Source organism: Tachypleus tridentatus, chromosome 7, assembly GCF_004210375.1.
Source record: "Tachypleus tridentatus isolate NWPU-2018 chromosome 7, ASM421037v1, whole genome shotgun sequence".
Classification (NCBI taxonomy): Eukaryota; Metazoa; Arthropoda; class Merostomata; order Xiphosura; family Limulidae; genus Tachypleus; species Tachypleus tridentatus.
In genome coordinates, this window is record NC_134831.1 from 86,906,388 (window position 1) to 86,928,626 (window position 22,239).

The following is a 22,239-nucleotide window of genomic DNA, read 5'->3' on the forward strand; positions in this document are numbered from 1 at the left end:
TACGTTTAAATCATAATGGTTGGCATCTCTGCTGATGTTCATGATTTAATTTGTCAGGTATGCAGTTTTGTGCTCAGAAGCAAACAAAGTAACATTTCTATTACTTGGATAAATAAAATTACCAAAAATAGAGAAAATTGTTATCTCTATTTGCAATTAGTTTATTATTATTGTGACAATTGATTAAGTCATAGTTTTGATTAAACTGCACAAAACTAATCAATGTAAATACTGCCTGAAGGTAACCAATTAAATTTTCTAGTTCTAAACAGTTCTCTCAATTGTTTAGCATGCAATTGGTACAACAATACATGCTACAATAACATGAAGAGGGAAACTTCAAGTCATTTCTGCATAAACCACAAATTATTTGTATACACTGGAAGGTTATATTAAATAAACAAACAATACTGTCATCATAAACTGAGACAAGTACCTTTATAATGCAATTTTTTCATACGTATGATGTAGTGTAGGTTTATCCATACTGAATGAAATTTAAGAAATCCTCTTGATTCTTAAACACAAAATTCCACTTCCAGAAGAAACTCCCTTTCCCCCAATACACAACAGAATGTTTCAAAACTTTCCAAACAATCACATTTAAATACTTTTTTCTTCATGACATTCCTTAACTGTTTCTAAGTTCATGATAAGGACAGAAATAGTTGTTCACATATGTTCAAGATATTGAAAATTTGTTCACTGACTACAAAACTTAGTACCAACAAAGACCAATTCCATGTCCAAAAGTAAGGATGAAAAGACAGTGAAAGACCATACTTACGATGCATGTACTGAGATGGTATGATTCACCATAAAACCAATTCTTAAATTTTTTAAATCATAGAACATATTTTAATAAGCTAATTTTCTTTGCTCTTATAAGAAAAATAGCAAAGGTGTCACAAATTAGCCTTAATATTTGCAGAACAAGTGTCTAATCCTCCATAAAACAACTCTACTGTTGATCTTATCAGTGAAAAACATTTTCCAAATTCATGTTCATTCATTGAATCTTTTAAAGACTTTCTCAAAAGCATCATTTTATCATCAGAGCTGTCGCTCTAGTAGGTCTCAAGTCTTTCCAAATACTTGAATTTGTTTGATAAATATTTTTTTGGAATTTATAAAACATTTTACACAAATCACTTTTGTTATGCAACATGAAGTTGTAACCTGTTTCTGTCAGTATTTTTATCACAATTGTTAAAACGTATTAGTGAAAATAAATACATTTTAATGAAGTTAAATAGTGAAATGTGTAAAATCAGAAGGAATGACTCCATTAAAACAGCAAACCTAAACCTCTAACAAATTATACTAGTTTGTTATAACTCAAAAACATGAGAAGTTATGGACTTGAGCACCCACACCTCTACCTCCTAATTTCTAATTTTATATCTATAAGTAGAGCTTCCTTGATTTTGCATGTTTTCCTACTTAGCATCTGGGAGTCTCCTATGATAATGTGTTTATGACATTTGTCGTATTGAAAAACGTGCAAAGATAGTTTTCTGTGTTCTTTGAATTTAGTTTCCATTTTTATGCTTCGTTCCCCAATGTAGGAGTCATGACAGTTGTTGCATTGTATTTTATAAATCATGTGTGTAGATTTTATGAGGAAAAACATGCCCCACATCATTTTCACATGTAGGAAGTTGTGGGCTTGAGCACCCACGTCTCACTGTCCTAACTTCTATTTCTAATTCTGTATGTGTTGCTACTCTATTCTTATATGAGACTGGTGAATGGAGGTTGAGACTGATAGACAGTGTATCCCCACTGCAGTGTGGTTCCTATTTCTTAAGACATCTCAAAACCCTAGGGTACATATTATGATCCCAAACTGTAGCTTGTACCCTGGGATATTTTCAGTCAATGCAGCATTTTTTTTATTTAATTCTTTTTTGAGTTATAACAAACTAACACACACATGTGAATTCTATGATTACTGATATTCCATTTCTGCCTTTACAAATGTATCATTAATGTAAGAAAAAGGTATAACTTGCAAGGTATCAAGGTTTCTCCATTTAGGCCTATATAGTTCCCCTAGAAGTATACAAACTAGCTTTTGATACATATAAATATGAAATATTCCAAAATAAACTTAAAAGAAATTATTATGGTTATTCTAATCAAATGATGTATACTTTTCACCATACTCTTCTTCCAACTAATACAATAATTAAGTTTCATACAGAATGATACAAAAATATTAAAATGATGAACATCAACAGAGAATGCCTTTAAAAATTGCATAAACTGCACAAACAATATTATAAATAAGTGAGAAAATGAACATTTTATTAACATTGTAAAAACTTCTAAGTATCAAATATTATTATTCTGTGAGTAGAAATATTTAGTACTAAATATTAAGCTATCTGTTGGACCTCAAACATTGTGCAAGAACATCATAATTTATGGTTTAATTACAAGTACTCAACTGACAAAATTAAAATTATAAAACAATAGAAAAATGGCCCTGTAAATATTGTAGGCAATATATGTTATTCATTTATTTATAATTATTTCTAATATTGTATCATTCCCACTGATATTCTGAACCAAACTAATTTAAATTCTCTCAAGTCTCACTCTAACTTCATGACTGGCATGGCCAGGTGGTTGAGGCGTTTGACTCGAAATCTGAGGGTCGCGGTTTTGAATCCCTGTCACACCAAACATGCTTGCCCTTTCAGCCATGGGGGAGTTATAATGTGACGATTAATCTCACAATTTGTTGGTAAAAAAGAAGCCCAAGAGTTGGCAGAGGGTGGTGATGACTAGCTGCCTTCCTTCTAGTCTTACACTGTTAAATTAGGGACGGCTAGCACAGACAGCCCTCGAGTAGCTTTGTGGAAAGTTCCAAAACAAACAAATAAATCCATGGATATACTTATATGTACACACACACACACATACTATTGTTCAGCATTCTTTTGGCACCTTGCAAGTTTATAAGTCTTTAATCGTTTATGAGTTAACGTTCTGCCTGGCATGGCCAAGCGCATAAGGCGTGCGACTCGTAATCTGAGGGTCGCGGGTTCGCATCCCCGTCGCGCTAAACATGCTCGCCCTCCCAGCTGTGGGGGTGTATAATGTGACGGTCAATCCCACTATTCGTTGGTAAAAGAGTAGCCCAAGAGTTGGCGGTGGGTGGTGATGACTAGCTGCCTTCCCTCTAGTCTCACACTGCTAAATTAGGGACGGCTAGCACAGATAGCCCTTGAGTAGCTTTGTGCGAAATTCCAAAACAAACAAACAAAAAAAAAGTTAACGTTCATTGTTTTTCACATGTAAATAATATAAATAAGCTTTTAAAAATTATTATTTATAATAATTTCATAAAATATTTAAAGTTTACAAAATATTTCCAAACAATATGTATGTTAAATATAGTAAAGTAGCAATTTCTAATAAAGAGAAAACTCAATGAAAATATTAGAAATGTGAATAGAATGACACTAGATGACAGCACTACAGGTTCAGAATGAGAAGTTAATTTTTTATTAATGGAAGCTCCTTGAAAAAAGGCACACAAAAGAGGTGATGAGTTAATAGTGTGAAACTGTCCTCGTTTTCTTGTAAGGAAATTTTTTTATTAGAAGTAAAAAAATTGATATATAAAATATTTTTACAGACTCATCTTGTGTTATCCCAATAATTAACAGTAAACGTTCTTGAATTTACAATTGAAGGCAAAGAGAGCTTTGAGAACATGGCTGTATCATGCTAAAAATATCCCTGGAAAAATGTTAATTTACTTTATTCAGTGAACTTTCTTCAAAGATAATAACAGCTGGGGCAAAATCTTGCGATTTGCCAATCAGCTATTTAAGGGGGAAGATATACATACAGACATGATCACCAAATGGGAATGATTAGGGTTGTAAAATTTGTACAAGGATTATAACATAGGATGGGAAATCAAAAGATGGAATCTCTAACACAAAAATGTAAAAATGTCTTAGCTAAAGATAAATAGCAATGTATAAATAAACTTCTGTTTAATCCAGATTGTTAAATCCTCATTCTTCATAATGAACATTATGAAATGATTCAAGCAAATAACTCAAAATATTCAAATATCCTGTATCATGTTAAAAATTCAATAAATTTTCTTTCTCCTTCACAATCACTGTATTTAATAACACATTAGGACATATGATTGCATGAACAAAAGAAAGAGAAACACTAAAAAATTTATCAGACAAGGATACATTGCTACAGCTGTATCAAACTATCCTTAAAACATCTCAAACTGAATGTTATGAAATAAAATCAGAAATATAATGCCACAATAATAATGTATGTTGAATAAAGTTGTGATGTTTACTTCCATAAAAATAATTTTACGTCATTATAAGCAGAAGTATTAAATGAGAGGAACATCTTGATAGTGTATCATAAAAATTGTCTTCTTATTTTAGTTGTTAAAAAACAAACAGTAACAAAGACTGTAGATTATATTCATCATGTTTTTATGACCTACAAATGAAATGATGTCTGACAAAAGTACTTGAGGGAGAAGTATATGTATCTAGAGTTGCATAGTAAATGTTACTACAAAGAACTGTGACTATACAGCAATATCTGTAAGTCAAACACAGCCTATAATAAAAACAATCTACAAAAAACATTTTTTGGAAACTATGTACTAGTCATTCTGTTAACAACTGTATTATTATTTCTTAACTTAAAAAACAACAACCAACATCTCATTGAAGTATGCTTGTTTGTTATTGGATAAAACAACATAGTTTCATATAATATAGTACTGGTTAATACAAACAAATTACTTTTAAAACATTAAAAATAAACATCAGCTAACAAAACAACACTAAGTGTACAATTTACTTTTAATGTATTCGATCCATTCATCCATCCAATATTTTCAAAAACCAAAACAAATAATAAATATACTGTGTACATAAACATAAAAATATTGCTCTACATACAACTCAAGCAAAAAAAATGGTATTATTAAGTAGGATAAATTTATCAAAAATTTATAAACTGATTTTATGGAAATTATTTGGTTTGCACACAAAACGAACTTGAAAACTATCTCCCAAAAACTCAGCAACAAAGGTATGGACAGATAGTTACAATGAACTATTCTGTGGAAAAACAAATGTACCCCACAAACAAAAAAACATACAACGTACAATGCATATAAATATCTTTCTCAGTTACTAAACAAAAAAATATTCCACAATACTTGATTTCTTCAAACTGAAAAATATCAACATCTACCACAACCAGAAAAATAATTATTTTATACAGTTTCTTTGCAGCAGTTATAAGTTTATTATGATTAATAAAATATTTTCCAAACACACACACACAAAAAATAGTTCTGACTTGTTTTATTTGAAATCTCCTGATAAATATTATATTTTAAAGTTAGTTTCTCTGATAAATTTTTATTATTTACACAAAAGCAAAAGCATGACAATATTATCAAATTTTATAACCTTTTAACAAGTGTTAAAATCCCAATTGAGTTAAATGGTTTTAGCTGTTTCCAGAAGTGTAAAACTAAACATAAAGAAGCACTTCATAGTTCAAAACATCAAAGCAATATACACATATTTACACTAATTATTCATGTCCACAGTAACATGCTATTCTGAAAAAAAGTTGCCTATGGTCAAAACAAAGTAATACAAAAGGCTGGGACAAGAAACAACTAAATGTTGAACATTCAAGAGTAAGCAGTTTGAATCATGATGTGACCATTGAAGTCCAACCTGACAAAATGGATTGTAAACAACTAAGAGTGTTTGTGAAAACATTTAAGAAACACAGAGGCTGATACCTTACAGAAGTTTCCACTCTACATGATGGTTATTAGCTTACAAATATTTTGAACCCTTAAGACAACTGATGGTCACAGAAAATGTTAACCCTTATCACTAATCTCTGTTACTGTTGAAGGCCTGTGTAAGGGAACTTGCACTATCATTAACAAATTGTTTTATATTAGTTAAAAGACCACTCTGACATTTTTTCCCAACAAATAACAAAAACAAAACATGAAAATTTTTTACTCACTATCTAAACATGGCTATCTTTTGTTAGAATTTTATATTGTTCTGTACCTTTTTCATTTGTCTGAATCTCTTGAGCATCTAATATGATTCACAATAGGTATTCCATGAATAAAAAACAACAACAACAACATTATGTAGTACTGTACTTGTACAAATATAAATTAAAATGTAAATCATGAGTACTAAGTCTTCTGTTTACAATCAGTAACAGGAGTAATGTTACAAAAATTTTTCTTCATTAACAAATGTTTACTAGTAGTTCTAGTGCTGTAAACATCTACAAGTTTGGGACCTTCAAAATTGGTATTTCATGTAACAAACAAATTAAACAAACAGAAACAAACAGTATAGTGCTAGAGAAAAAAAAAACTTTAATGTTTAATTACATCTCTCCCATGAGCAGTCAAATATATAAATGAAAAAGCATGAATGATATTAAAAAAAAATCAACACTTAATGACTGTAATTATAAAAAAATGGATCTTAACATATTTTTCATGAAGTATGTATTATTCACACAAACACAGTAAATTATATTACCTTATTATTAACTGAAATGGACAATTCCACTAAAACCTCTTTGCAAGGAACAAGTATTTAGCTACACCATCTACCAGATAGTGGGGTTTATTTAATGTATAGTACAAAAACTGTTGAAAATTATACCCCATATTAACCTGATGATGTATCATTCATTATGAGCCTAAAATGTACAGTACAACATAGCTAATAATTATTTAATCTAATTAGTCAATTACAATTCAACCAGTAGCATACTTATATGACAAGTAAAAGGCACAATTTTAAATGTTTCATAAAAGTTATGCACAACTAACTTCTTTCAGTGTCAAATTATTAGAGAAACATGTCAAACATTATTCCCATTTTTAAAAATCTTTAAAAGTTCTTTTCCCATTTGTAGACTATCCTACCAAACATTTCTTACACGCATGAGATGTGAGATTTATTTAAAAAAAAACTGAACACTGGCTTTCAGATACGCAGCACGTAAATGAGTTTAATATTAAGTAAAAACCAGCTGCCAGCTATAACTGTCTGATGTAAGTAGAGGATGAAAAGTCTGTTTATACAATGATAAAAAATTATACTACTTTGTAATATTACTACAGACATATTTGTTTTGTATATGTTACAAACAAATTGAATTATTCTATAGTAGTAACATCATATGCTCTTCCACATTAGTTTGGTAAACAACTTTGTCAAATTATTTAGCACCACAAAACAGTCACCTTATAGCAACATCAAGGTACAGCATAGTGACAATCATTTAGCCACTTTTTCATGGTTGTAGTACTGTTTGTTTGTTTTAGCATCTCCCACTATATTAGAGTATACCATATTAGCAGGGTAACAATCACATTAACCTTTTTTTTCATTGTCATAGTACTGTGTTTTTCTAGTGTCTGCCATTAGGTTGCAGCAGTTGTGGTATAGTAACAATCATTTAGCCATTTTTGGATTATTATAATACAATGTATTATTATGTTACAGCATACCAGTCAACTATACCTAAATTATTGTACATAATACTAACTGTTCTCTCCTGTATTGTCTGCTTACCATTTTACTTCACCACATACCAGGTTGGCAATTTTACTTTGGATCCACATGAAAATGTTTCTTCCAGTAATAACTGGGACAACACTTGAAAAACTGTATTAAGTACCATTCTAAAAATCTCATAAAGGCCCTTGGTGTTTGTTTTGAAAACACATCTTTACAGATATTGTTTATACAGATGACTCTCTTAACACAACTATATCAGTGTGTTGAATCATAAAGAAGACAGTTTAGATCTATCATAGCTGCTATTTATTAGACTACGAGGTTTGTTTATATTCTAATATCTGTATGTAATTTTACAATTAGTTGTTAAGTTATATTCAGAAAACACAAGGAATTCAGTTGTGTCACAACAACAGTTTATTAGATGATTCAAGTTCATTATCTACTATCTATATATTACCTTGAGACCAAACAGTTATGAGCTAGCTATTAAATAAAATGGAAAATTAGAAGAGAACTATAACACTGACCCATGTTTTAATGTCTTTTTTATATTATTTGTGTTATGATCACAATTTAATTATAATATCAAACTTCCCTCAGAATCACACTCTTTCCCTATTCTATAACACAATAAATGGGCTAAACAAAAAGTGATTTAAAACTGAGAAATAAAGCAACACATGGGTCAAATAATTTTAATAATTTAGTGTCATAAACGTTTTTGTCTCTCACAAAATTTTAAAACTATATAGCAAAATAATCAAAAACTGGTCAATATATTTTGTTAGAAATAAGTAGAAAGTGCACTTCTTGGCCTAATTTCCCTTTATGGCAGACATTAATATGGTAAGCTCTGCTGCTAGAACTATCCATTTTTAACAAAACTGTGGTAATAATAAGAATCTTTATATTTTATTAATGTTAACTGAAAGCCTGGTTCAGTCACTTCTCAGAATAATTGATGTCAATGTTGTTAACACTGAACAGTCACATTTTACTAATTCATAAAACACACAAAAAACTGAATGGATACTTTCCATCAAGCCAGTAATTATAGAAAACCAAAATATGTAACAAAGGGAAGAATTAAGTTCTTCTTGTCCTGCTTCTCTCACCCTGAAGGGAGTAAAGAACATTAATTCACACTAAAAGTATGGATAGGTCAAATTAATATTTTAAAAAATTAGTAAATTATATTATTAAAATTGTACAAATCCTTTTCATTCACAAGCCTGAACAAGACCTACCTAAGAAAAATAAGACCCTTTTAAAAAATGTTGCATTATTTGAAACTTGTATTTTTAAGCAATAATTTTATTTCTGAAACAACTTGAAAGGTAGTTATACACTTTTCATAAATATATAAACATTGCAATTGGTTTAAAAGCATGCATTATAAAATATAAAGTGTAAACACACCATTGTAAAGTAAAAAAAAAACCAAAAAACTTTTTATCTTTATAACACAAATTTGCCCTAAACAATGTTCTAGGTAACACTGCATAACAAATCATTTGCTACAATAGAAAACTCAAGTGATTATTTGGTAATTAAATAGTTTTGGTTTCAGACACGTAATCAGAATTTGTCCATCACCTCCAGATTTTAAGATACTGTAGTATCTCACTACTTTATCAACAACATGTGTAAAACCATACAATCAGCTCAGTTCAATAGGTTTATACTGTGAAATTAAGTTTACATAGAAAGTTTAATGAACAAAAGGAATAAATTTTTGATAACTTCAGACAGTAACTGTATTGTATTGGTGTAAAACTCCATATATATTGTTCATATGTGCTACTTGTTCTTGATAAAATTATAATGACTTGAACCAATTTTGCTTCATTCCCATACTCACCTTTTCTGCCCAGGAACATTTAAGGAGTCCCTCAACTGAGCTTAAAATGGGTAGAGTGATACACCTCTCTCTCAACTGCTTTTCACTCACTCACTCAGTTGGTTACTTTGTCTGGCTCTGTGCACACTCAAAACAAAGTCCATCTTCCTCACATCATACCTGTGATATAATCAAATAAAATCAAAATTTTGTTTTTAAAATATTTTAAACTAGTTCTCTAAACATAATTCTTTTATACTTTTTAGAAAATTATTTCATGTACTGACTGCTTTCACTTCAAGTAAAGTCCAAAAACCACCGAAACAGTTTATGCTACATTTGTGTTGTACAGTTTCCAAATTTGGCTTCACACAGTGGCTAAATAAAAGAAGAGCAATTGTGTCATTGACAATTTCAGTGATACGGTGTGAGCCCAAAGATCATCTAACTTACTGTTATTTTTGCATTAATATTTCTGGATATTCAGACAAAACTAAACAATACACTAAATATCCAGAGATTGCATCCATGATGAAACCAGTACCTCATGGGGATGATTTTCTTGTGTCACATCCAGCAGCAAAGTGGGAAATAGAAGTTATACTGCAAAAAAGACAATGAATCATCTTTACTTTCTTCATTTAGTAATTTTACCCCTGTGGCATCTCAGCATAAGCTGCCTCATCTGATCACACAAGATGAGCTAAATGATCAGATCTGTGACTTGTTTTATACTGAAACAGCATGAGGAACTTTCATTTATGGCAATGGAATTTATCATAAAAGTCTTGCTTCTCACTACAGCATGCAAGATACTTTGTGTTTCTGTACAAATGTTGATGCACTTATTGAAGAATCAAGTACTGAATATACTCTCAAGAAAGAAAACATTTTACCAATTCATCTAAAGTTAGTGTGAAAACTGTGCTTTTACATAATGGGAACACTAAGCCATTGGTTGCTGTTGTTAATGCTGTGAACACAGTAGAACATGCAGCTTATTCCTGAAGCAATCAAATATCCACAACTGCTAAGTCTATAAAGTGAGTATACCAAACACTGCAGCTTTTTGTCTGTCTGGGATAGCCGATATCATAAAATGCATTTCAAAAAAACGGAATGGCCAGTGAGAGAATTACGTTCCAGGAAAACAGAAAGTTGAGTTCCAACTTTCAGTGAATCATCAAGATATGTTTCTTCCCCAACTTCATCTGTCTTATAAGTTTCAAAAAGTTAGTGAAGTAAACTAAAAGGTCGTATTTTTGTTGGGCCACAGATTTGGGAAGTGCTGATGAATGGTGATTTTGAAACATTAATCAGTCAGAAAGAACTTACTGCGAGGAAATCACTCAAACTGGTTGTTAAAATTTTCTTAGGAATTTACAGAGATGAAAACTATGTTGTGACGATTAATGATATCCCTGAGAACAAGAGGAAAACTGGGTCCAAGATGTCACTAAAGTTACACTTCTCACACTTTTAATTAAGTTTCTTATCAAATGATCTTGGTGCAGTGAGCAATAATCTTGGTGAGCACTTCCCTTAAGTTATGTCTATAATAGAACAGTAACATCAAGAAAGACAGTGGAATCCTGTGATGAAGGAAGATTACTGTTGATTCTTGTTGTATAAAACTAACAACATACATAAAAGATGCAACAAGTCAGTCAGATATTTTGTGAAAAGAAATAAAAAATAATACCATGATGAAAGTTTTAAACATAGCTTAAGTGTATTTTCAGTTTTTGAACATTCTTAAATGCAATTTTCAATAAATAAATAAAGTCATCAGAGAGTTATTTTCATAATATATACGAATATTTAGAATAAACCTAATGTAGCTCATAATCTAGAGGAGATCAGTAATATTCAACAATTTTTAGAATCAGGATCAACAAACTACTCATGAACAGTTGTATTTTTATTGTAGTGGAAAAACTTTTGTGGACAGTGTAACTTCTAAACATATATAATTACTGTGCAAAATTACTCAAACACTTATATGATTTACATATTTCTAAAAAATTACTTTGATTTAATGACTTTAGGATATTTCAACACACAAACAAAAAACATGAATTTTATCTCATAACTAAAAGCTGGTAGTTAAAACCATATGTAACTTCTGTTATAAAGAAGCTTACCCATAGAACAGCCTTAAATATAAAATTTTCAAAACTACTTACAGATCAACCTATATAAAGTATATACTTCATGATATTCCTACAAGTACCTATATTCTTAGTTATGCCAACTAACAAGACATGTTTTAACAGATATGAGGTGTTCTTTCTTTATAAAAAGCCCAGACACCTAGTTATCATAAAAAAACTATCGTATTTATATGCAAGAAAGTATTAATTATTGTGCAAATTTGTGGTAAGCACTGTTAAATATATGAATAAACAAACATTCTGAATTTAAGTGGTTTTCTATTAAATGAAACTAATTATGGCTAAATTAACTTGCACGTTCATGATCATTAACTTCAAAATGTAAAATAGAATTTTAGTTATAAACATTATACCATAAATTTAAGATTTTATTTCTATCTATCTTAGAAAAATAATATATTGATAATATTTATCTACTTTGTATTCAATGTTTTATTACTCTCACATTACACGTGGAGATGAAAATCTAAGAATGTTTATTTAATGTGAAGCATTGGAACTTATCATCTTGTGAATATGTGCAAATTGTATGCATGTATGATTAACTGACTACACAACAGACATTCAACTATTATTAAACTCTCGACAGTTAAAATTGATTCATTAATAATTATGGTATTAATACAGAGAATTCTCAAGTTATGTTTAATATATAACAATGATAAAAAAAATCTACAGAGAGAAACTTTTTGGTAATAAAATCTACAACTGTTTCCAACTTCTGTTCAAAACAAAATACCTATATAGTTCAAATAAAAATTAAACAAGAAATGAATATTATGTACATCTAACATATCACCTTACTTATTATGATTAGAACGTATTGATTCATCTGTCATGGTACCCTCAATGCAAGCAAATTTTGTGCTATAATCCCAAACACAAGATTCAGCTAGCTTAGGAGGTTTAGTTTTGTTCTAAACACATATCTTAAGATAACAATGCAAAATAATCCTCGTAAACAAATATATATCAAACAATTTAACCAATACTAAAAATAAACTAACATTAAAGAAAGAAAAAATAAAACATTACTTTATTCACAGTCTACAACTATTTATCATCTTACCTTCAATCTTTCTAAATTTGTATTTACACCTGTCAAAGGCTAGTTGAGAAACTAAATAAGACTTAACTTTTAATTTAAAAAATGAAACTTGACATCTTGCAGGACATGTCTTGGAGTAAGACATCAATAGTATCAGGTATCTTAAGGGCAACATATGACTAGGTAACTAAACATACAACTTTTAAGGTGGCTATATGTTTTCATTTTCCATTTTTAAAAATCAAAACATGTATAATAATTATTGGAAAGACTTTAACAATTTATAATAAAGCTGTATAATAGTGATATTTAAAATTAACTTTCATTACTTTTATGTTCCACTTACTTTTCAAGCAGAACGACAGCAACTTGTGGGTTTACCCTTAAGTTCTAACTATTTTCTTGTCCATAGTCATGAAAGTAGGTTGCCCAGTCCCATGTCATGAAAAGATCTAGAAGTTATAAGAAAATATAACTACAAAAATTCTACAAGAAAAATTCCAGTGCACCAAAATAAAGTAAACTGTTATATGTAAATTAACTAACAAAAATTACATGAAGAAGGAATTGTACACCATAAGTCAGAAAGTAATAATAAGAAATCAGTTTTAGTGAAAGGAGACTGATGGCCTCTGTGACTAAACTAAAATAATTGGAAGATGTGATATGGAAAAATATATGTAACTATTTTACTTAGTAGAGTTTCCACAGTTAATACATCTTTAATTATGTTTATTTGTTTGTTTTTTTAATTTCATGCACGAGGGCTATTTGCACTAGCCATCCCTAATTTAACAGTGTAAAACTAGATGGAAGTCAGCTAGCTATCCCTAATTTAACAGTGTAAGACTAGACAGAAGTCAGCTTGCTGTCCCTAATTTAATAGTGTAAGACTAGACGGAAGTCAGCTAGCTATCCATAATTTAACAATGTAAGACTGGAGGGAAGTCAGCGAGCTATCCCTAATTTAACAGTTTAAGACTGGAGGGAATTACGCACTTTACATTCACACTTAGACACAACTAGCTATCATCTGATCTTAACATTAGTAACGGAAGGTGTATTTAATGGCCTAAATATAAGCATTGGGTGTAAAACATTATTGTAACAAAGGCTTAGTTGAAACACTACTCCACTGAAACCCTTGGTAATTTTTTATCTTACTTTTGTCTATACCTCAATGTTAATAAACAACTGAAAAAAATATAAATAAAATGCTATCTAACTTATCATGGTGCAATAAGTGAGCCTAGGGTATTATTTGTTTTATAATTAAGCTTAAAAATGTACTGTGCAATAACTTACTCTGAGCTCAATAAAGACAAAATATCAATTCTAAATCTAAATAATTTCTGAATTAAATTGTTTTGTTGTATCACCAAAGTTAACAAGAATAAAAAACAAACCAATATGTATATTAAACATTCACAACATAAATACCATAGTTGACCGAACAATATCAATTGGTAGTTTTGTTACAAAACAATGATATAAATTGTAGACCATTACTATTAAAACAAAGAAGCATGACACAAACTGTTTATTACATATATCAACACCAGAGGGACATTTAGAGTGTTCCTTCTACCACACACATTATACTCTTTAACACTGTAAATACCTGACAGCCATAAAGCTGCTTGTTTCCAAAGAATGCAACATGTAGATCTTCAATGTTTTCAGTTTACTAAAATGTTTAGTTAAAATAAAGTTATTTCAATTTTAAGTCTATCTCATGCTACGTTTATCATTTTTATAAAGTACTTCATAACTTGTTCTTAATGTTTCATGAAAAATTCAAAATCTTCCTATTAACAGTAAGCAGAGCCAATCTTTATACATATACTCAAAAGGTGATTTACAAAACTGTACCTTTTATCTCTGTATTTCTGCAGACTGATGGAACTTTTAGGTGAATGGGTCCATTCAGATACCAATAACTATTTTGAATCTATTCAATGTTACACAGCGTGGCTTTCAAATGCATTTCTAAACTTTTGGAAAAGAAATGACAATAACTAGTATATTGAGCAAGAGCAAGAATTTAAACTGAACAAAATATACTATTCATTTCAAGCAGGCCAAACTAGCCTAACAATCCTTTGACTGTTTATGTACATGTGAAACTGAATAAGTGCTTAAATCTTTATCAGTACAACATATAACCCAATAAAGGTGACATAAAATATCTTAAGTCGATTGACTATTCTTTTTTAGGATAATAAAGAGCAATGATTAGTAGGGCACATTACAAGTACAGATGTTGATGTCATTTATGTCAATAATAACAGAAGACATTCCTGTCATGTTTAGATGTGCATAAAAAATTGTGTGCATTACATGAAAGATGGCCGTGACAACAGTTAAAAAAATGTTAAAACAGTTTTCACAGAAGAGAAAAATAAAAAAAAGGAACAGGAATTACTGAAAATGATAATGTAAATAAATGTATAGGAAATAACACTAATATATGGAAAATAGAAAAATTATTAAAAATGTAGGTGATATTAATATTGATATTAATAAAAGGAAACAATACTAATACATGGGAAACAAAAAATGAATAAAAATATAGGTTATATTAATATTGATATTAATAAAAGGGAAACAATACTAAAATATGGGAAACAAAAAATGAATAAAAATATAGGTTATATTAATATTGATATTAATAAAAGGGAAACAATACTAAAATATGGGAAACAAAAAATGAATAAAAATATAGGTTATATTGATAAAAAAATAAAAATAAATTACAAATTTGTTTTGAAATTTTTTTAAAGAGATGCACAAAGGTCATTAATTCTATGACTAAGAATGATGTCACACTAATAGAATTTAACAATGCTATCCAATAAACATCCTTAATTTCTTTCTAAAAGTGGAAAAGATTCACAAATAACAATGAACAGTTATGTTGAAACTTGAGAAAAGTAAATAACCTTAAACAATATCAAACCTAATGAAGGACAGTTGCTTGAAACACTAGTTAAATAATATAACTGTATTTGTCCTTTTTTAACTTTAGGTGTTTATAAAAAACAATATTTCTTTTGTGAAGTAAGAGAGGATTCCATATACTGTAGACCAGCACAGTGCTTCCTTGTACCTAAAAAAGCATGAGACCTGTACAAGTAAAACTTTATCCAACCTTCCCTAACAATGGCTAGTGACCAATAAAAGCCAGCCTATTAACCTGAGACACACATCCTCTTATACAAAGAAAAGGCAATTTGCAACAAAATTCACATAATACAAACATGAAACTCCCTTGAGTTAAAAAAAGAGAAAACAGACATCCATGATGGTCACTGAATATTTAAACTACTGTATGTATATCAACCAGTCTCTGTATCAAGAAGACTAACGATTGATTTTCAGCCACGACCAGTAAATAAATAGTTCTTTGAAATTTCCAAGAATATGGAAGCAGATTATTTGTCAAAACACAGGATAAAAAGTAATGAGTAACTAGTATCTAGCAGTTAATAAAAAGTTCTCAATTAACAATCAGACTGAAGTGACCATACAGGTTACCAACCATGACAGTTCATGAGCATCAGAACCATGGGATGAACTAGACAAATACAAAAACCTGTTCACCATTTACCATTCAGATAACTGGACTAGACTGATGTTTCAGGCAAGACTAAGAAAAGAGGATTCTAAAGTATTCTAGAGATGTTTCTCAAGCAAATTAGAATGACCAAATACAAAGTTCAACAAAATAATTATAACAGAAGTAAACAATCTGATTGACAATTACTTTGAAATTCTTTTATAGCCTGTAGAAAGGTCCAGTGATTTAGTCAACAGAAAAAATAAAAAAAGAGAATAAAAGCAAATAACTTCATGAAGAAATCACAATTCCAAGAATTACATGACAAAATAAGTCACTCTCATTTACAGCTGTGATAAGACATGTAACTGGATCACTTGAAGTTCAAGAGAGCAAAGTCAACAAAAAATGTATCAATTACAAACATGTGTTACATTTATAATCACAAGTAGAAATGCCATAAATACATTTACGGATGTCACTGAAAATGAATGTAAATCTCGTGTATATATTTGGTTGCCAGATATATAAAAAGTGTTCTTGACTGAAGCCAACAGGCAAAAAATTTCAGATTAAAATGCACACAGAAGCATTTAAATGACATGGTCTTAAGTATTCACATCAGAAACTCAATGATGAGTAGTGTTGATAAACAAAATAACACTGAAAGTCATATCTGTTTATCTGATCAGAACAGGAGCATTTTAAAATTAATGTATATGCAAATTACTGAATTATGTGCAAAATTTAACATCTTTACAATCCATGCATGTGAATGAAATTAACATTATAATATATAATTTAATGTTTATGTTGTCCAAGTTTTAATTCTTTGTTACAACAAAAACATTTAAAATAAATATTTTGCTCACATAGTTTGCTTGTCACATGATCCAAGTTATATAAAAAAAATCTCCAATTTAACAGAAACTGACTGTAAACACATAAGCTCGCAATGCATACAACTGTCTAGATGCCAATGTACTTTCACATGTCCTTTTGAGACACACGATATATGCAGTCTTAGAACTCAATCCATTGCAAAAGAGAAATAGATTTTACAGCCTTTTATGGGTGCTATGCCAATCTTCTATACTTTGGAAATAAATTTATGATGTACAAGAAATTAGTTAATACAAATGTACAAAGCTGTTATAAAGAGCTCAGTGTACACTCTATTCCACTAACAGTTAATATGAAATTGGTGTACAGTTTTTGTACTGAAGTCGAAGTAACAGCCTGCAGTACTATTGTCTACAGCACTTACAGTGGTTTGTTACCTCAAAATGCTATAGTTAGAGACAGTTGAACTGTAATTAAATCTAATTTTTATATTTTAGTTGCCTATGTATAATTTATGTTTTAAAAAATCCTATTTGAGTGATTTAATTGTTTTTATAAGCTTAACTTGTTACATGGATTGTGAAAGCTTTATAAACAAGATGGTATCTATAACAGCCATCCTGTTTTGGCAACACATCTATGTGGGGAATTTGTCAAAATAACTTCTTCATAAAAGACCTATTGGTATCAGTTAACATATCAGAATAAATAGACAAAGAATTTTAAAGGAGAATTAAAAATAAACTATAAATGAAAAGATAAAGATGTTAAATTACAAATATGTGAAAAAGATGACTATACTAGTGAATTTCTATAAAGATGTAAAAGGTATGTACACATTTTTGTTAATTTTAAAAACATTTCCCTGCACTCTCTGTTGATGATGATAAATAGAGTTAGTAATACGGTGCATAAAAGAGAAAATAAAGTTCAAATATTTACCTTAAAAAACAGCAACTGATGTTCATTTATAAGGTTCTAGAGGTTATGCAAATGAAATGTAAAAACGGTAAGGTGAAAAGTATTATTTTTATACTTTATGTAAAAAATTACTTTGCATGTGAACTACTCAGAGTCCAAGTGTAAATAACTACATTAAATAACGAATTTTTATTAGAAAAATCCAAAAAATATTTACAAAGTAAAACTTTTGCTGAAACTTCTTACTTTAATGAAAGTTTGTTATCAAGTTTTAAGGAAATAATTTCATTAACTAGTTTCATTTTTAAAAGGCATTTCATGAGAGTTGCATACTTTTCTTCCTATGAGCATATATCATTCTACAAGGTTTAATGTCTTCCATAATGTAACTGTTAATTACATATCTATATACATAATATATGCCCATGTTACATACGTATACAATATTAATGACTATTCTACAGCAACCACATAAAATGTATTTAGTCCAAAAGCAATGTTTACATTACTTGTAATATCTTTTAATATGAACTTAAATAGTAGACTTTTGTAAAGGTTTACTAACTTGCCTAAAATTAGCAAAGCACATCTGGAGTGCACCTTCTTCAAACCCTCTAACAGGTTCTGAATTAGCAAACACTATTGAAGACAAAAAAGAACTCAGTTTAGTTTATCTCCATTAGTGAATAATTATTATCTGCATTTGTTTTGAAGGCCTTAACACAAAATATTTGGATTGCCAACATAATTTAGTTTTAATGAAGCATAAAATGCTGTTTGGTTTTGTCTTTGATCTTCTTAAACATAGTCTAGAAAGCCAATATCCAAATGCAGTGGAGATTGTGTGATAAGTTTATCAAAATGTGTGGAATAAGATTGACCTCATCAACGTTTGTAGAAACTTACTGCAATGAAAGAAGTATATTCATAATAATGCATTATTATGGCCATCAAAATTGAACATGATTTACAATGAAATAGTTCCAAGGAAAGCAGGAAGCCTGAAAATTGTTCTTAAAAGATAAATGAACCCTTAAACAAATAATACTGTGTAAGACTATTAAGTATTCTGATTATTTACACAACAGAAAAATAAATAAGAACAAAACTACAATAAGAATTTCATTAATTAATCAACAACAAAAATAAATATCTTCACAGAGAACTAAATCTAAAAAAAAATACAATTCCTAATTGACCTAAAACTTTAAAAAAGTTAATTATTCTTGGGTATCTTTGAAATCAGATTTTGAGAAAAATGGTTTTATGTTTCAGATGTGGTTTAAATAAACAGTTTCAATTTTAAGGTAATAACATTAAAGTGTGATGGTCCATAAGGTACAAATTTTCCAAACTCTTCAAATTTCTTCATTTGCATATACTGACTCAGATCACAAACAAGTGCTGAAAAATGGCATGTTATGCAACCTTAACATACCAGTACCCAAAGACCCCAAATTAACTTGAGGAATTTGGAAAGTAAAGGAACTGAAAAAAATATTTTGTTGTATCAGATGGTAGTCAATATGGCCATCTTTTACAAGGAAGATGCAAAAATATTTCCCAAATAGCCAGATCGAAATACATGTTATGGTTGGCACTTAAGATTAAAGTGGATTCAACCTCTTCTCAATCCACCATTGTCAATGTGTGTCATTTTTGTAGCTAAATATCCATCACAGAACAAAGCAAAAACCGAGAAAGACACATAGTAACCTTAAAAATTAAATGCTTGTACTATGCAAAGAAGTAGCCACTTATGAATGTACTGCAGAAACAGGAACAGGATGCAAATCTAGTGCTATCAACAGGACCCAATAATGGAATGGAACAAATCATTGCTAATACCTTGAGTAACATGACAATTGAAGAGAATGCCAAGAATTGTAAATCTGTTATATCCTAATGGAATGCATCCCTTGCCAAAACCAGGCATAACCAATCAACTATTTTGTTAGAACAATCTGTCTTGGTTTAACCTGTTCAGTGCCATAGATGAGATAACTCGTTCAAGAAGATCAATAGCACAGTGCCATGGACAAGTTAATTTGTTCAATAATACTGAGCTTCAACGCTACATCTCAGCATCATACATGCATTTGACCTACTTACAAATTGTTTCACTTTTGATCCAATGGTGCACAGTGCTAGGCAATGAAGGTGATGAAAAAAGCTTATATGATTCAATAGAACCAATGTGACACTGATGCTAGTCTGATGGTAAAAAACCTCGAACTGCAGCACCTGACCCTTGTGCACAAAAAATGCTGATAGTGTTGGTGTACCACCACTGTGGTAATGTGCAAAATGGAACCAACTACAAAAAACTTGGACATCTACAATCCCAGCAAAATAAATGGAAACTCGGAATGAGAAATGAGCAACTTGTGTACCTTAGAAAATCTAAGTATTGATACAGATGAGAAAGATTAACAACTAGACACCAATTTCTTGTCTTCTTAGGACCAATAATTGATGGAAATAAAGCCCTGAAAGAACTAGTACTCTTCTTACCCCAACACCAACCAAACTCTGATAGCCACAAGTTCTAAAGTCTGAAGATCTGCAGGTAATGGATATGCTACAGGTTTGATTGATAATGACAAGGAAGGTGTAAAGTAAGTGACTAACCCTTATTTAAGGATATGGAGTTCCCACAGATCCTTGGTTAAGGTTACTACACGTCCAAAAATTCTTAGGGCTAAGTTGCCACAGAACCTGAAGGTAGAAAATGATCACTAATGCTGCTGGCAGCATTCAGACCAAGCAGCAGAAGCCTTGGATATGAAAAGAATCTATTTTGGTACCAATGTAAGAAGAGGCTAATGCCAGGTGGTCAGGACCCTTGAAGAGGCACAGATGTATAATCTTTTGTAAGTGCAATGAAACATGACACATCAACAATGACAAAGATGAATGTAACAGCATGTGTGCATGCTTACAATGAGTTCAACTTGTCTTCAGTGAAATTGCTGATCCTGAGAACCTTCCAACAGTTTGTTGTCAGGAAAAAACACATTGGATTTTAAAAGTTGTAAGTCCATAAACTTTCCACTATCCCACCAGAGGCCATTGACCTATTCAGGTTAACTACAAACTCCACCTTAGAACCCTTACGTTTGAGAAACAGATGCATTATTTAAGAGTTGGGATGAGTTTTCATGTAGCAGTGGTAGGCTAAATCACATAGTTCCAACAACCTTGATGGATAAGTCACAACTGTTCCTTCATGTTACTGAGTAGCAAAGCTCTTTGCATAAAACACAATGTTATAGATGGAGAAAAAAACTAAATATTTGTTTCCAGGCCTTTGAGCCATCAAGTAAGGTGTGCAGGCTCAAAAGTAATCAGGGAAAAGACCCAAAACATCATACCCTTAATGAACCAAATGAAGAAAACACTTTTGAAGCAGCTTATCTGAAAGTGGCCTGCTTGTGTATTTCTTTTTAAAGACTGTATTTATTACCATTGTTTGGGACAACATTTAATTAGGTAAGTTTGTTTCGTTTGAGCAAACCAGCATTGAGCTATCTGTAAAACTGAACCTGAAATTCCAGTGTTTTAAATCAGTAAACTTACCACTGCCCCACGAAGAGACTGAAAAGCTAACAGGCCAAAGGAAGTTGCAGCAAAAAACTATTCTAAATTCTTTCCGGAACGTCAAGAAGCACCCATAATTGCAGCCTCAGAGCCTCACCTTCCAAAAAACACCAAACTAAATATATTTTTCAATATCACAATAAACAAAATCACTGAAAATTAGTTTGATAATAAATTTTTCTTTTTAAAAAAATAAACCAAGTGACATGAAGAATGCTAAAAGTATCTCTGAAAAATCACAGCACTGGAAAACCCATTAGTGATACTGTCAAGCAAAAGTGGTAACTTTATCTGATTAAGATGTTTACATGAAGAACCAGGATACCAACTGATGTAAATGGAGAGTGTAATGAGACAAATATCACTTAGGGCAATTAAGTGTGATATAAAAGAATGGAGCAAGCAAGAAAATAATCAGACCAATGCTTTGATAGACAAATGAAGAAATGCTGGCAGTCAAGAATAGCTCTGGTGTGAGAGGAGGTATGTTTTGGAAACAATACATGTAATTTAAACTTTAACTTTTTTATTGGTTATATATAATGTAGTATTAAATGTTACAAAGGACTAACAGCAATTTGTGAAATAGAGGATGTGGCAGATTGGCATGTCAAGTGAGTGATTTTCTAGTTTATGGCCTTGTACACAAAGAATGA

General features: G+C 30.4%; 1 long non-coding RNA gene across 32 annotated transcripts in view; it reads right to left on the minus strand.

Moving 5' to 3' along the window:
- The window catches only part of LOC143256098 (uncharacterized), a 46,367-nt gene that overhangs the window by 13,658 nt on the left and 10,470 nt on the right, over nucleotides 1–22,239 (minus strand). For 15 of the 32 annotated variants that reach the window (XR_013031030.1, XR_013031006.1, XR_013031012.1 and 12 more), the window contains 4 exons: nucleotides 18,549–18,622; nucleotides 14,533–14,649; nucleotides 13,007–13,112; nucleotides 9,460–9,618 (listed from right to left, as the gene is read on the minus strand). This is a non-coding gene — a long non-coding RNA (uncharacterized LOC143256098). Of the gene's footprint in view, nucleotides 1–9,459; nucleotides 9,619–9,982; nucleotides 10,042–13,006; nucleotides 13,113–14,532; nucleotides 14,655–17,091; nucleotides 17,179–18,004; nucleotides 18,084–18,548; nucleotides 18,623–21,562; nucleotides 21,681–22,239 lie in introns of those variants that run through there. The other 17 variants (XR_013031017.1, XR_013031021.1, XR_013031028.1 and 14 more) reach the window with 16 other exon arrangements.